Here is a 16,926-nt window from a genome sequence, read left to right as displayed (position 1 = left end):
CTCCAGGATCATGACCTGAGCCGAAGGCAGTTGCTTAACCAACTGAGCCACCCAGGCGCCCACTATATATATATTGGTTCTGATTCTCTACAGAACCCTGAATAATATAAAACAAATAACATTCTTAGAGTTTCCTCTTTTTTTTTTTTTTCATTTTTTTATTTGAGGGAGGGAGAGTGAGAGAGAGCATGAGCGGGGGCAGGGGCAGAGGGACAAGCAGACTCCCTGCTCATCGAGGATTCTGTCACAGGGCTCAATCCCAGGACCCCGAGATCATGACCCGAGCCAAAGTCTGATGCTTAATCGATGGCCCAGGTGCCCCTAGAAGCTTCCTCTTCTACAAAAGAAAATCATGTGTCATATTTTTCCCTTTTGACTCAGGTATCTCATCTAAGGCATGGCTAGCATTCAGAAAATTGTTAATTGCGTGAGACATCAACATTAGCCTGTTCTAGTTGCAAACAGTGCTTAGGAGAAAGGAAGCATTTCAGGACAGCGATGTTGCACAAGGCAAACCAACTAAATGAAGGCAGATATAACAAGTGAAATTTCAGATACCAGTGAGGGAAATATTTGAGTGTTGGGCCATCAAATGCCCCATAAAATATTGTTAGCTTAGGGTTTCTGGCCTGAATCTATGCCCTGAGAATGCAATGTGGCCAAAAGTAGATGGAAAGAATTCCCTCTCTGGTATAATTGAAGGATGGGGTTATTTTGACAGGTAAACAGCCTTCTCATGATAGAAATCAGCTTCATAGATTTTCTAGATGTATGGCTACAGCGATCATCACGAGAGCCATCTGGACCCTGCTGACTTCACACAGCATGGCAACCAGGTTCAACCCAATACTTACTGATGCTTCCACTACCGTGCTTTATTTAAAAGAGTCATCTTTTATAGTTATTTGGACTTTTATTTACCTATCTTCCCAATATATTAAAGTTAACATTTTGCAAGACAGTTTCTGTGAACTCTTGAATAAAGAGAATAAATAGGTCTGCTTCTCCAGTGAGATTTGACAAGGCAATTTAAAAGGCAATATGAAGCCAAATGAGGTTAAGTGATGGGGGCAGAGATCATCCAAAATAGCTCCTCACCAGTTTGGTTATTCTCACAGAGGAGAAGGTGATTTCATATTTCGTATGAGAAGGAACAGTATTTTTCTTGGACTTGCTTTTGTCATAATCTTGAGGTTAATGCTTGCATTTTTTGCAAGGGTATCCCCACCCTCCAACCCCCAAGTCTAAAGCAAACTTTCTTTAATGGCAATAGTCCTCCTCCTCCTCATGCTATTTAACAATTGTTCTTGCTAATCATTTGAATGCATAGCCTTTAGTCAAGTGTATGAAGGCCACAGACAGCTCCGCATTTAAGCTTCCCCTTTCATCTAGGCGGCTTTGAGAACTTGTAATTATTTATGCCAATGTTTGCCTCTCCCACTTGACTAGTAACTCTTCAAAGGATTACAACACATTCTCCTCTCTTCCCAGAGAAAAAAATCTTTAATCGTACATAAGCAGTATGTACTAAGCACCTTGCATGGTTCCTAGCATCCAGTAAGCAGCTTCACACCTTCCTTTCTCAAAGCACCACTTAGCTCCAAGTATTGAAGACTTCTTGTCTGAAGGCTAAATCTCACCCAATTCCTGAGGTCACTGGGAATAGGTGCGATAGTGCATTAACGGCTGAGCTTCAGGGGCATGAAATTAGCTTTGCTGCCCTAATCCCAGCATCTAGTGTCTCTTGGATGAGCCGCTGATCCCACCCGACTTTCTTCCTAACCCTCAACCTGTATGTCCATTCATTCTGATTAACTGGATTTCTGCCCTGGTATAGTTCTTCTCTGTGGTAGTCACACTGCTTACAAGGCCTCAGCCTGTTTGACCGGGCCCAGCTACCATCTCAAGCCTGGACTTTGTCTCTTCCCCTCCCAACACACACGAAACCAGTTTCGATAGAGATTGACACCTTTGGAACAAAATCACTGCCTCTTGGCTCAATTGTGGTTATTGCTGGACCCTGTCAACCAGACTAACTCTTTGTTATGAAAAATGGCCTTGATTAGCCCTAAGTTTGCCATAACCCCTTGGGCATGGTGATTTGGGCTGAGCCCTACTTCCTCCACAGGCTAGAGGCTTGCCTGGCACTGCTTTGTCTGCCAGCTTGCTCTTGAGGTCTCAACTTGCAAAAGCTCCCTTCTTGCCCTGAAGAGACATAACCATTTAGCATTGAAAATCATCGTAGCTTCCTGTTGCCTGGGCTTAATTTAATCTAATTTAATTTAATTTTTTCAGAGAGTGTCTTGTAAAATCTAAAATAGCAACTGCCAGATGAGTTTAGAAGTTATCTAAAGCCTTGCTACTCAAAGCATCATTACCAGACCACCAGCAGCATCAGCACTTCCGAGGCCCTTGTTAGAAATGCAGAATCTCAGGCCCCTCCGTAGACCTACTGAATCAGAAGCTGCATTTTAACAAAATGATTCATCTGCACATTCAAATTTGAACACACCAATCTAAACACTTCTCAGTGAACAGAGCCACATCAAATGGAGGTACCACTAAGAAATCATTGTGAGGTTAGAAATAAGACTCATTTAAAAGGCAGAATCAGGGGCGCCTGGGTGGCTCAGTCGTTAAGCGTCTGCCTTCGGCTCAGGTCATGATCCCAGAGTCCTGGGATCGAGCCCCGCATCGGGCTCCCTGCTCCACGGGGAGTCTGCTTCTCCCTCTCCCTCTGCCCCTGCTTGTGTTCCCTCTCTCACTGTGTCTCTCTCTGTCAAATAAATAAAATCTTTAAAAGGCAGAATCAATTTTATAAAGAAAGACATTCATTCTGAAGAAGTGATTTTTCCATCCCTATACTCAAGGTAGCCTTGAGTTTGCTCAAAACCCAACATATGCAGGTCTGATTATGAAATGTGCCTCCTAAATTGCTAATTCCTTCTGACTTTTTTCCTGGCACTTCCTTTCTGTCTCGGCCTCAAGTGAGTAAATTATCATGGTGGTCTCTGTGAAAATTACCACACAGGAAACAACAGGAGACTCTTAATTACTGAATTCCTGCACACTATTTATTCTTTATATTTAGAGCCACTGGAGAGCCTCTGGGCATATATACACAATTAAAAAGATAAACAAGATTCCCAGCCAAGTTGCAGCTGTTCTTAAGTTTCTTGGAATACTAAGCTAGATAAGTGCTTCCTTTTACATTAAAGTGAGTTCTCTGCCAATGACGGTTGGCTGATAACCCGAGGGACTCAAGTGTTCTTGCAAGTACTGCAGGTACAGCCCTTGGCCCAAGTGATCCCAGGGAGTTATCCTTCCCCAGTTTTGAGTCTAGGTTTCCTAGAATCTGAAATTAGGATGTTGAGAATCAAGTCAGTTAGGGTTAGCTCTTACCAGAAACGTGGTTCCTTGTTACATTTGTAGACCAGAAGTAATTCTTAGATTGGGCTGGACTGCATCTAAATCAGCAAGATATGAAGAATTTATTCCTTTATAGCTATCTCCAGAACAGGAAAAGCAGCTGGCCCCTTTTGGAGATCATTCTAATGTCTAAAGTGTTAAGATTTTTTTTTCTCTCAAGTCTAAGTCCTTTTTGATGCCAAAGACATTTTCATATTCTATCTACAGACAGGCATCTACAAACTGAAGAAAATCTAAGTTTTCCCATATAACATCCTTCCATATGATATAATATTATTATTCAGCTATCAACAATTTTTGCTTCCCTAGGTGAGATTCTAATTTTCCTCTTTGCATCTCATTTTTTCTCTTCAACTTTTGTGCCTATTCTATTAAGCCTCTGAAAGCTCTCTGCTTCTTTCACCCTTCAGACTCTGCACCTGGACAATGAGCTTTAGTAACATTCTTGTCAGTGGAAAGGACACAGTCCTTTTAAGTGGCATTTCTGTCATACTTCCTGATATGATGCTCTTCTTCCTACATTGCTTTGCTTCTTCTAGGTAACCAATTGCATTTATATCTTTAGTGACTTTTTCTTTTTGGCCATGGTGGTTATCTGAATCATTGTCCATTAGCATCCTGGTTTAAGATACTTCCTCCAGTTTGCCAATAAATATCATTTTGAGGTATACTTCTAACTCACAGATGATCTTTTGTCACAAAAATGAAATTTGATGCTACCAGCGACTAAACAAAAAGGAAACTCAAAGAAGTTGTGTAATGCTGAGCACAGACTGAAGTCGGGAGTTCTGGATTTGAGATTCTTACTCCCGTGTCCTCCAACAGCTCCACTGGCTACATGATCTCAAACAGATTAACTCTTCTAAAAAGAAGGGCTTCCACTTGTGGGCCCCTAAAGTCCCTTCTTGCTCTCAGCCTCCTCAATTCTGAGAAATCTGTCGTTAAAAGACTCAGTCTTTTCCATGATCTTTTCCATCCCTTCCCTCCTCCTTAATTTCCCTGTTTTAAGAGCTTACTTGTTTAAAAAATGAGTCTTAGGAGAGACTCTGAAGGTAATCATCCACTTAAAAAAACTCTTAAGAAATACACAAAATCCAAAACATTATAGACATGAATCCTTTATCATTCTTGCATCCACATCACAACTGCAATAAATAAGATATTACCATGAAAGTTTAATCTTCTGGATATCCTCTCATCTATAGCAATTCCCTCTCTACCCCTAGGAGGTCCCCTCTCTTCAAGATCATCACATAGTTTTTAATGTAAGTTTAAGTCATAATGTTACTCCTACAAGAAATATTATATTCAAGCCTAATCTCTAATAATAAAATAAATAGGTTGTATATACCTGTGGCAGAATTTTTGGCAGATGGAAAACATGTGGGAAGCAAGGTATCCTTCCCACTAGTAAGAGCTAGTTCTGAGAATCATAATATACTTATGTTTTGTCCTTTGTATTATCAACAAATGGATTTCCCCTGTTGCTGGTGCTTTATTTACATACATAGGACTCTACCAACAGTACTAATTCCAGGAAAAGTATTGTTTCTGAACAAAGTGACGGGGTTTTGTTTAGTTTAGTTTTGTTTTCAAAAAAAATTCATTCCCAATCTCTTTCACCAAAAGGCCTGGGATCGTTTATAACAAGGACAAATATAATGCCCTTATTTAAAATTAATTACAAAGGAGAAAACAAGTTTAAAGGCAAATACGAAAACATATTAGCTCTTGGGGTTAATTCAAAGTTTGTGACCTGATTCTGTGCAAAATCAACAGATTCTAACTGATTTACAACTGGAAACATACCAACACTTCAGAGGAAGACAAAGACTTTTTTAGTTCCTAAAACAATAAAAGTTTTCATAAAGGACAACCAAGTATGCTTATAAGAGATACAGTTTTAATCACCTTCCTTGAATTACAGTGACTGTAACAACAAATAGAGAACCACAAAGCTAAGTCATTGGCTGAATTGCTCCCTCATATGATGTTAGAGCTTGTCCTAGACCTTCGGGGTCACTCACATGTAGTTGAAACACTCAATGCTAAATTCTCAAATGTCACCAAAGTACACTGTATTCTTAAACTCCTATGTGTCAGTCACAGGAAATAGGCAGTATGGTAATAATTAGAACTATTCACAAATATTCTGGTTTTCCTCCTTCTGGACCCCTGTTAAGATGGCAATTTCCTGCCCCACTGACTTGCTTCAGCCAATAAAATGTGAGTGGAAGTGACACAAGTCACTTCCAAGTGGAAGCATTTAATTGGTGGTGCTCAACTGCAAACTTCCTTTTTCCTACTTAAGTGATTATGGAATCATGAGTTAGCATGCGGCCTCTGTCATCCTAGCTCCCTGGGAGACCAAAGTGGGCAAAGACCCCTGCCGACCCATGTTGGACATGTTGCACGAATGAGAACTAAACCTGGATGGAGTCATTGAGATTTGAGGGTTGTATATTATCATAGTTTAACATCCTCCCTCTTGGTTGTTATAGAACAAAGAAATCTCTTAAAATACATTTATTTGATTATTCTGTCAAGTCAGGTTTTATTTCTTGAGGCTAGTTATGCCCATTTCCTCCTATTGATGAGTGCAAAAAAGGCTGGTTACAGTGTCTATAAAGGGATATATATCACCACCAGTTTAGCCATAAATATGATTTACTCCTTGTTTCCTGTGAAAATAATCCACGCATGAACTCTACATGAAAATGACTCTAGCACACACTGACACTTTGGGAAGATCTCATGACTAGTCCTATGGGAACTAGTTGACAAGTTAAGGGACAATAGCAGATCATTAAATCCCAAATCTAGAGGGTCAAGTGACAAAGAAAGATAGAAGGAAGTTGGCTGTGTCTGCCTCTGAGACACCCGGCATCTGCCATGGATGTGGACCACTTCCTGCAGGTCATCACTCTTCAGTGATAAAAGAAAGGTGGGGGGGGGGGGGGAAGGTACTCACATGAAGCATTTTTAATTATCTGTTAATTGAATGAAATGGCAACTCAAGTGCCTAAAGGCCATATGCATATTCATAGATTGTCTTCAAAGGGTACAATTACCAAAGACGATGAAACAGATTATGAGTTAATATTGGATTGTGATTTGGGGCAGAGGAGGGTGAGGCATGTTCAGATATCTTCCTCCAAATAGCTGCTAAGATTAATTTGTCTCTCTGGTTTTATATGATAATATGTGGTGGTACAGTTTGCCTGAGAGCATAGCATGTTTGTCAAAGGAACAAGTTCCAGAGTGGGCAGTCACCGGCAATTTTCCTGATTGCTCTACATGTACAATCCTTTTGAGGTGCAGGATAAGTATCTTACGCCATATGAAAGTTTAGATAATATTTTCCATGATAGTCCTGTCTAATATTATTTCCACCAGAAATAACTATTTCTGCTTGTGGTAAGGATTAAATATAATATTCCCTTTGTGAATTTCCACAGGAACATAAAAACAGTATTTTTGAAAGCAGTAGCAAAATTTTCTTTCAGAGCTCCCAAAAAAGAGTATGGAAAAGAGATCTGGGGATACCATGGTGAAGTCCTCCCTCTTCCTTGAGGAATATTTTGACATTTAAGATTTAATGTTCAAGTGACAATGCAGGAAGCAGTAGTTCAAATTCCACAGGGCCCAGGAATGGATGGGAATTGCAGACACATTATTCTGTCCGCCCTTGTTCTGCTCAGGGGCTGAGGTTGGTGCAGGGGGAAGATGTGGAAGGGAGAAAAAGCCACCCGTATCCCCAGGGCACCCTCTAAGTGCCTGAGTTTTTGTCACTATTTTCCTGCCACTTCAGATAACATAAGGCAGCTGGTGAAATATAAAAGACTCAATGACCACAGTTTGGAGACTTCCAACAATAAAGTATTTTCACTTACTTTGTTGAGTCCATCGGAAAGAGCCATCGACTTTCTAAAAACTGTATTTTAAATCAATAGACTTTCTTTTTTAGAGCTGTGTTGAGTTTACAGAAAAATTAAGTAAAGGTCCAAAGAGTTCCCATGTACTTCTTCCTCCCCCCATTTTCCTATTATTAACATATTGCAGTAGTGTGGTACATTTGTTACAACAGACATGAATACTGATACATTATTATGAACTAAAGTCTACTTGGTGTTCACTTTCTGTGTTGTATGGTTTTAGGGGTTTGACGAGTACATTATGTCATGTATCCACCACAGAGTATTATACAGAATACTTTCACAGTCCTAAAAATCTGCTATGAGGGGCAGTGATCGTATGGCTATTTTAGAAGCATGTTCCCAGGCTCGTTCCCCTTGTAACAGTCTAGTTCCACGAGGTTGTACGTAGTGTACAAAGAAGTGCTCTGAAATTATGATACACGTGGCATGACAGTCAAGTAAATTGGCCCTGCTCTGCCACTGCCGAGTCATTCAGCCTTTCCCGTCTGTAAAGTGGGGTTAAGAACTGTACTTAGTGAGTACTGAATGAGATTACACATGCAAAGCACTTAGAACAGTGCCAGGCAGATAGCAGGCACTCCATACGTTTTAGCCGAAATGACTATTTAAAAATGAATATAGGTACACAACCAAAACACACACACACACACACACACACACACACACACAGGTACAAGTTAAAATAGGGAAATCTGAATAAGCTTAGTGGATTGTATCAATATCCTGGTTATGATAGAATCCTCCAGTTTTGTAACATAGTATTTCTGAAACTGGGTAAGGTATAACCAGGATCTCTCTGTATTATTTCTTACATGTAATATGTGACTCTACAATCATCTCAATAATAATAATAATAATAATAATAATAATAATAATAATTTCAGTTTAGAATAATTAAAGCAGGGACAGGGGGCAGTGTTGGAGGTGTTGCTGAAGATTTATAAGGACATTAGAGATAAATCAACAGCCATGTGGGATGATCAATCACACTCTGCCTGGGAACCAAAACCGGCTGTCAAGACCTTTGGAAAAAGTTGGAGAAATTTGAATATGGAATGGAAATTAAATGCTCTTAGGGAACTTTCTTCTTTATTTTTGTTAGGAGTGGTCCAGGTGTTGTGGTTATAGAATGGGAAAAAAAATGAATTTAGCTCCTCAACTCTCCATGGCCTTAAGCTGCAGTCTGTGACAAGCTGATTATTAGGAAACCTCCTAACATAACTCTTTACTTTAGGGTTATAACCACTGCCACACTTGCGGTGTCTGCTCAAATTTTCTAGGAGAGAGACTCAATAAGCCTCAGCAGGCCATTATCTTGCCCAAGACCTAAGCCTTTAGATACAGCAAACAAAAAGTCTTTCTCTAAGAGGGTCACCAGCTCTCCAGGACACATTCTCAACAAGGGATTATTAATCATACATCATGTGCAGGCTTTCTCCCAAAATGAACTACCCAGATATGAAACAGAACAACAGGCTCTACTGAGCATTCGGCTTCCTTGAATTTAAATGCCACCGATGTATTGCCAACAAGAGAAATGAATGAGTAATTATTGTTCAGCACAGCGATGGCCTGTGTATTTTAGACAGCTTCCTTTCAACTTGACTTTAGCAGAGGCATTTAACGTCCCTGTTTGTAAAACACTTTGTTCACATCAACAACTGTATCTTGGGTGTTTCCTTATTGTCCAGCTTTCTAGTTCTTGCAATTCATGTGAGCATTTCAAGTATGGAAGTTTGGGGAATGCCTTTCCACCTGCTGAAGATACACTACTTAGAAGTTTCAGATAATGAACTGCTCTATGTCTGCTTCAAAGAACTGTAAAAACATATGCATTTTTTCGCTAAACAGCTTTTGTCCACTAGGCTCCTCTCTCCTTGATCATTTCTGACAGAAAGTTACCAGCATGGACATGTTTGTGGTATTCCTGCAACTGTTACATCAAACCAAAATTTTAAGGGCCTTTTGAATTCAAATATGAGAATAAGCTCCTATGAGGTTTGTTCCCTGAGTGTAAATATATATATATATATATATATATATATATATATATATATTTCTATTCCTATTTTATAAATTATAATATATGTTTTTAAATGTATGCTTTACAGATCAGATATTTATGATAGGAACCATCCTCCCGTCACCCCAGTAGTAGCTCTGAATGCTCATGGAGTCACTTTTAATAGAGTAAATGGTAAATCACAGACAAGTAACATGAGCCACTGAATTTAGTTTTTCTCTTGATTGGTATTATTTCTTTCATTAGCTTTAAGTATATATTATGGGTTGTTCCTCCTTTGTTCTCAATGATAAAATTGTCTCATGCATTATAGTTGGTTGTTTTTTGTTTTTGTTTTGTTTTGTTTTACATCTTGAGAAAGGGGAAGTCTTTGTTTAGGTGATAGTTTATTTTTTATTTTTTTCTTAGATTTTATTTATTTATTTGACAGAGAAAGATAGCGAGAGCAGGAACACAAGCAGGGGGAGTGGGAGTGGGAGAGGGAGAAGCAGGCTTCCTGCCGAGCAGGGAGCCTGATGTGGGACTCGATCCCAGGACCCTGGGATCATGACCTGAGCCGAAGGCAGACGCTTAACAACTGAGCCACCCAGGCGCCCTGTTTAGGTGATAGTTTAGCCATCACAATTTGCCTTCTTGCAACAAAAAGTGGGGAGAGTAGGGAGTTGTAAGCAAGTAATCTCTAAGTCTTCTTCAGATTCCATGTTCTATGAATCAACTCAGTGCTAGTCCAGAAGAATACCCAGAAAACTATCACATCTAATATCTGTTTGAAAATTATAATTTGTATTTTCCAAACTACCTTTCTCAACTTGAAATGTCCCAGTTGGTTTAGCTTTCCCCAGATTTAGATTTTTCCTGGCATGAAGTTAAAGTAATTTTGGTAAATTGTAGCTTGCTTTACCTTGAAACCCATTGGAGCTTGAAGGCAAATATTTTCTGATAAATAAAATATCATTTTTCCTATAAGTAAATGGACATGAAACATTACTTTGAGAGAGGGAAAAGGTACAACTTGCAACTATATCAAGTCAAAAAAGATTTTAATAAATTGCCAAATGAGAACAGCAGCATTAGTTATGCTAAGAAAAATATGGCTCTTTAAGGTAAATCTGCCTTTGGAAGATGAAACTAAGGAAAATAGTGCTATAGCTTTCTCTTAGATCCTTTCATTGGGGGCATTTAATTTGAGCACTTTCCCTCCATATGTGCACACACACACACACACACACACACACACATACACATGGACATGTTTGTGGTATGCAACCCTCCTGTGGTATCCTGTGGTATCACTTAGAAACCAAATACCTGGATTAAATTGTATGAATAGAGAGACAGACAGATAGATAGATGGTAGATAGATAGATATAACCTAATAAGAGTGTCACTTTTATAGTTTTAATTATGGACCAAGGCAGTTATACCTCCATATAAACAAACAAATAAACAATATCTTAAAAATATATAAACCACTTTGTTTCTCTGTGTTTAATATTGACCCTTACGGCTTTAATTGCTCACTCTCATTTATCCTTTGTTATAGCTGTATGAAAGTTGGTCATACATGAGTGTCCCCCCCTCCATTAAGTGTCACTTAACCCCCCCCCCCATTAAGTGTTACTAGATTTGTTTAGTTTGGTTTGGGATGTAAGCTCCTAAAAGCTTGTACTTCTCAGCATGGTCTAAAAAAGTAATCTCACAGCTCAGTATTTTGGGCTTTTTAAAGGTAAAAGAGTAACTTTGTTCTCTTCAAAGAGCAAAATCTGTCCTCGTGCAAAATCGGTCCTTTAACAGAGAAATCGGCATTCTTCAATGTGAAGAAGATGATGAACAATTTTATGGAGTATAGTTTCTGTACCTTCCTCCAATTAGAGTTGAAATTAATATTTTATTTTGAAGCCTTTCAGGCAACCTCTGTTATTTTCACTTTTATCTTGTCCTTATTTTGGCTTTTCTAAAATAATCCAATTTTCATTGCCTGAGTAGCTTGAGCATACATTTCCTGATAAAATGCACTTTCCAACTCCTACTCATTTCACTTAATGTTTAAAACTTGTCTTATCTCCAGCTATTAAAGTGGTCCTCATTGATTTTGGCTGCCAGAATCACTCAGGGTTATTCTTTACAACGGACTTTGCATAGGGTTTTTTGTTGTTGTTGAAGTAGACATAAATTATTTTTTTACTTTCAAAAAGCCATGTAGGCATTTCTTCCTCTCTTAAATTAGCTTTGAGGTCTGACTTGTTTCTACCCAATACAAAGGAATATTGCTCCTGTTGTATATTTTCACACCTCCTAATCAGTGACTTCTCTCTACATTCCTTTATCTTTCAAGCCCTAGTCCTTGACAGTAAGTCTCTGAGAATTCTTACAGTCTAGTAAACAGAAAATGATGTCTTTTCCTCAAGAAACTAATAATTTTATGCTGGAAAGAAGGCTAAGGAAAGTCAAACATTACCTGAGCTTGTTAAGAATGGGTAGAATTAATTTGGGAATGCTTCTTAGATTATGTGGCTTCACTACCGTAGTTTAGGAGTATAGTTGGACAGACAACTTCCCAGAGATTACTCACTTCCTCTTAATATTAGAATACACCTTTAGCCAATTTCTTATATTTATCAATTTTGACTTTATAGCCCTACTATGGCACTGGAGGGAACTGATATGATTATAGCTGTGGATTGCATACAGGGACCCTCTAGTTTAACGGATGTGCGTATTTTTTCCTCCTTTGGGAAAAGCAGAGAGGTTCAGAAGATGGAGTTTTATCAATGTGATTTTGTAAGTCTGTGTGAGTTGAGATGAACTCTCTTCTTCCTAGGTTTGAATGAGAGGTGATTAAGGCAGAAAGGAACTGAACATCTGAGCAACAGATGCTCCACATGAAATTCTCAGCAGTAAACCAGGGAACACAGAAGGCGTCACATGCAACACACATAGGTGGTGAGAATGAACAAATGGATACCAGGGTGGGCAGAAGAGGAATGAAGAAATAGGCAACAAAGAGGCAGGGCCAAGTGTGTGAAAAGAATGTTTCCATAAAGTGGTTGATGGATTGTGAAGAGGAGGTACATTTTATTTTTACTTAATTTAGGCTGTGTTTAGGTGTTAACCTAATTACTGTTTACTTCCATGCAAAATGAAAGTACATATTTGCACAGAATGTTTGCCTAATGCCCATAAGTCACAAGTTTTGTGGATAAATATTGCAAAAAGAAAGTATTTTCTCTAATGGGTTTTCACTAAGGCACTGTTTGAGATATTTAGGGGTTCACTTATAAAAATTAAAATATTCTCTCTTTGGCATTCTTCTCTCCTTGTGTCTCCTAAGGCCCATACCGATTTCTTGACTTGCTTTTGAGTACCTTTTGCATACCAGGTAGCAAACAAGTATAGGGCTTATCAATGTATTATCTCTGTCCTCATGGCCTTAATTTTGCCTTATTTTTATTTATTTAATAAAAAATTTTTAAGATTTTACTTTAATTATTTATTCGACAGAGAGAGATAGCGAGAGAGGGAACACAAGCACAGGGGAGCTGGAAAGGGAGAAGTAGGTTCCCTACTGAGCAGGGAGCCCGATGCGGGGCTCGATCCCAGGACGCTGGGATCATGACCTGAGCCGAAGGCAGACGCTTAACGACTGAGCCACCCAGGTGCCCCACCTTATTTTTATTTTTATGAGTAATTGGTTTATGAGGGAGTTTTAGAAGTATTTCAACTAAACACCAAGAGCATTGATTAATTTCTAGAGGCAGAAAAATGGGACCCATTTGACTATTGTTAAGGAAAGATTAAGGATTCCTCTTTGGTTAGCAAGAAGTATTCAGTGTGATCATTGCAATGTAATAGCCATTGTCCTATTACATAGAAATACATGGAAAATCATTCAAACTTGAAATATTGTGTTCCATAAATAATTTTACTTATTTAGATTTAGTAGTTGATTATTTTTAAACTAAATTTGGTGATAAGTATACAAACTTGCATAATATTGCTCAGCTTATAGGAAAAAGAAGAATAAAAAAACAAATTCTCAAAGGATGTGATCATTCCTCTCAAGTGACTTGATAATGCTTAACCTTTGTGATGGAAACAAGGACAACTTGACCAAAGAAAATGCAATCACCAATCCCCTTTGAAGCAACCAATGATTAAATGCAAAAAAAGCATTTTTTTTTACATTTGACTTAAGAATAAGCTGCAATGTTTCTTGCTCTAAGAAGTTAAACATCTAAAAAATAACATAGAGTGTTTCTCACAAATAAGAATTACATTCTCTGAATCCTTCCTTCACTAGCTAGTTTTTAAGAGAGGTGTGTTCTCTTTTATTGTTTCCTTATTAGCATTTAAATGATCTTAAAGTTACTATAAAATCTTTTATTTTTATTTATTTGTTTATTTGTTTATCTATTTATTTATTCTTGAGAGAGCGAGAGCGAGTGTGTGTTTGCAGGAGCCCAAGGCAGGGGGAGGGGCAGAGAGAGAGGGAGAATCTCAAGCAGGCTCCATGCCCAGCACAGAGCCGGACGCAGGGCTCAGTCTCAGGACCTTGAGATCATGACCTGAGCCAAAATCAAGAGTTAGATGCTTAACTGACTGAGCCACCCAGGTGCCCCACTATTAAATCTTTTACATTAGATGTAACAATTTGAAACACCTCATATGACTTTATAATTATTTTTGATAGTTTTATTACTCAGGCTTTGTGTGCACATGTCTCTAGAAGTGCTTCTATATTTTAACTATTTAGTGAAAATCTTAGAAATTTTTATATGGACATTTTGTGCATTTAGGTTCCTAAGTATATTTGAAACTCTCCCTAATGCTGACATGGTTTGGTTTATCCTTTTGTATGGTTTTTATTTTTGTCTATACTTTACAATATATACAGGGAATTTGTCATTTCTCAAGAGGATTTAATTGCCAATTAACTTAATTACCAATTTAACATGGCTTTGTGAGTTCTGGATATATTTCTAAAATGTACATAGTACTATGTATTGGTTAAGTACATCAGTCCTCTTCTAAAGGGGATGGGATGTCAGTTTAATTCTAACTTGATTTTATTTAAAATATGGACCCAGAAACAGATAAGGATTTGGACTTACTTCAAAAAGTCATGGTATAAGGGCACCTGGGTGGCTCAGTCGTTATGTGTCTGCCTTCGGCTCAGGTCATGATCCCAGGGTCCTGGGATCGAGCCCCACATTGGGCTCCCTGCTCAGCAGGGAGCCTGCTTCTCCCTCTCCCTCTGCAGATCTCCCTGCTTTCTCTCTCTCCCTCTCTCTCTCTCAAATAAATAAATAAAATCTTTAAAAAAAAAAATCATGGTATAATGTCTCTCTCGTTTCCAAACATTACTGTTTTGGTGTGTATTTGTGTAATGATGGTGCGGGGTGGGTAGGGTGTAGGGGAGTGAGTTATATTGGTACCAATTACACATGGTCAAGAACCATCAACTCATATCTCAAGTGGCCTGAGGCAATGTTGCTATAACATTTTCTCAAAATGGACTTCTCTTTGCCTGAGAAGGGTAAAATAATATAGTGTAAGTTAGCTGAGGAAATTACTATGTGCTCATGAGCCCTGAGAGAAATAAGTTCATCTTCTCACTACAGAAATCGGGTAGTAAGCCGTTATGAAACTAAGTATGGTATTTCTTGCTTTTCGGTTATTTTCTTGCCAGACTTTTGTGGCTTTCATATTTGTGGTAGGCAAAGTGTAAATATTCAGCTATGGCAAATTCTGGACTCTTAATAGCCTGGTAAGAACCAGCAGGAGGAGAGAACACAGTGGGTGACTGAGCAGAGTCAGAGACAGTGAAATGTGGGAAACAGACATGGGTACCCTGGATTGTCTGTTAGCAATCAGCCTGACCACTGTCTGCTTTTACATTCTTCTCCTGCAAGGGAGAACTCTGAAAATACAATTCTCAGAATCCCTTTCCAATATGTTTCTAGGTTAAATTCTGCTAAATGACCGACGTTTACATGAGATTTGAAGGGTGCAGAAAGGGAGAGCCATTATTCTCAGGGGCAGCTGAGATCAACCACAGTGGCTTCTGGGATCCCCCTAGGAGTTACCCACTGTTCCTGTGACCCCTGTACTTCCTTGTATCCCAATTAAAAAACTTGACCAAGGCCACCTAAGTGAACAAGCATGAATTCACATGAATTCAATCCCAGGAATGGAACTCTGGGGCCCTTGAGTTTTTTTGTTTGTTTGTTTGTTTGTTTTTTGAGAGCAAGCGAGAGAGAGAGAGAGAGAGAGAGAGAGAGAGAGCATGAGCAGGGGGAGGGGCAGAGGCAGAGGGGGCAGGGATCCCATGGCAGGACTCGATCCCAGGACCCTGAGATCATGACCTGAGCTGAAGGCAGATGCTTAACCAACTGAGCCACCCAGGCACCCAAGGGGCCCTTGTTTTTAGCCACTCTCTGTGGTGACTGCCGCACAGGGGAGAGGGGATGCTACTCTGCTCTCTTCCAGTGCACCTGCGTTTTCTTTTCATTTTACCAAATCCTCAGGCCAAGTTTTGATCATCCTTTAACTGTAAACCTTTAACCTTTTTTGATTGCCTCCATTTATCACATCAACTTATAGCATGATCTACTTTATTAAACACCTGAAGAGGTACATTATTTGTAGAATTTATCCAACACCTGAGCTTAGAGAACTTGTACTGGGTAGCTTTATTAGCACTTCCCAAACCTTGTTATGCGTCACAATCCCTGAGGGCATTTCAATAATAAATATTCCCACATCCTATATCAGACCTACTGAATGGGAGTTTCTGGGGTTGGGACCTGGACATCTACATTTTCAACAAGCACCCCCAGGTGATAAGCATGCACTCAGATAGGTATGATCTCCAAACTGTGGTCTGAGGAAACCCAGGTTTCAATAGAGGAGAAATTTATTAGATGAAGTTCTCCATGCCTACTTCAACACAGCAACTCATTTTTAGCTTGTTTATACATTGAGGTTCCACTGGATTTTATTCCCTAAAAGAGTTCCACTGCTTTTTTTCTTTCTTTTTTTTCTTTCAAATAGCTCTCCTCAATTGTATATATTTTCCTGTCTAATTTCTCAGCAGCCACATGAAGTTCCAAATGCTTTTCTTTTTGCAGCTCACCAGGACACTTTTTTCCATTTTGCATTCAATCTCTTCCTGATTCTCATAGACAACTAGAATTGAGCTGTAAATACTCTCAATTAGACATACGCTCCTTTACTTTTCCCTCAGCACTGAAATCATTGCTTGCATATAATTACAAAATGGAAACACTGAAAAAAAAACCTCCCTCGTTTTTCTTTGAACAGATTTCCATATATCTATGTGACCTTATTTGTTTGTCATTTATATTAATATATTCTGAAAGCAAAAGGAGTATTTAATTTGCTTGACATAATATTCATGAGCTGAGCCAGGTGTACTTAAAAGCTGTGATCACTATGCTAAAGTAATGGTTTCTGACATTTAATGAAACTATTAGGTTTTATCCTCCCTTGTTTAATGATTATGGACCGTACCCC

Source organism: Halichoerus grypus, chromosome 6 (assembly GCF_964656455.1).
Source record: "Halichoerus grypus chromosome 6, mHalGry1.hap1.1, whole genome shotgun sequence".
Classification (NCBI taxonomy): domain Eukaryota; kingdom Metazoa; phylum Chordata; class Mammalia; order Carnivora; family Phocidae; genus Halichoerus; species Halichoerus grypus.
The sequence above is the reverse complement of the archived record's forward strand: the minus strand, read 5'-3'. Positions refer to the sequence as shown.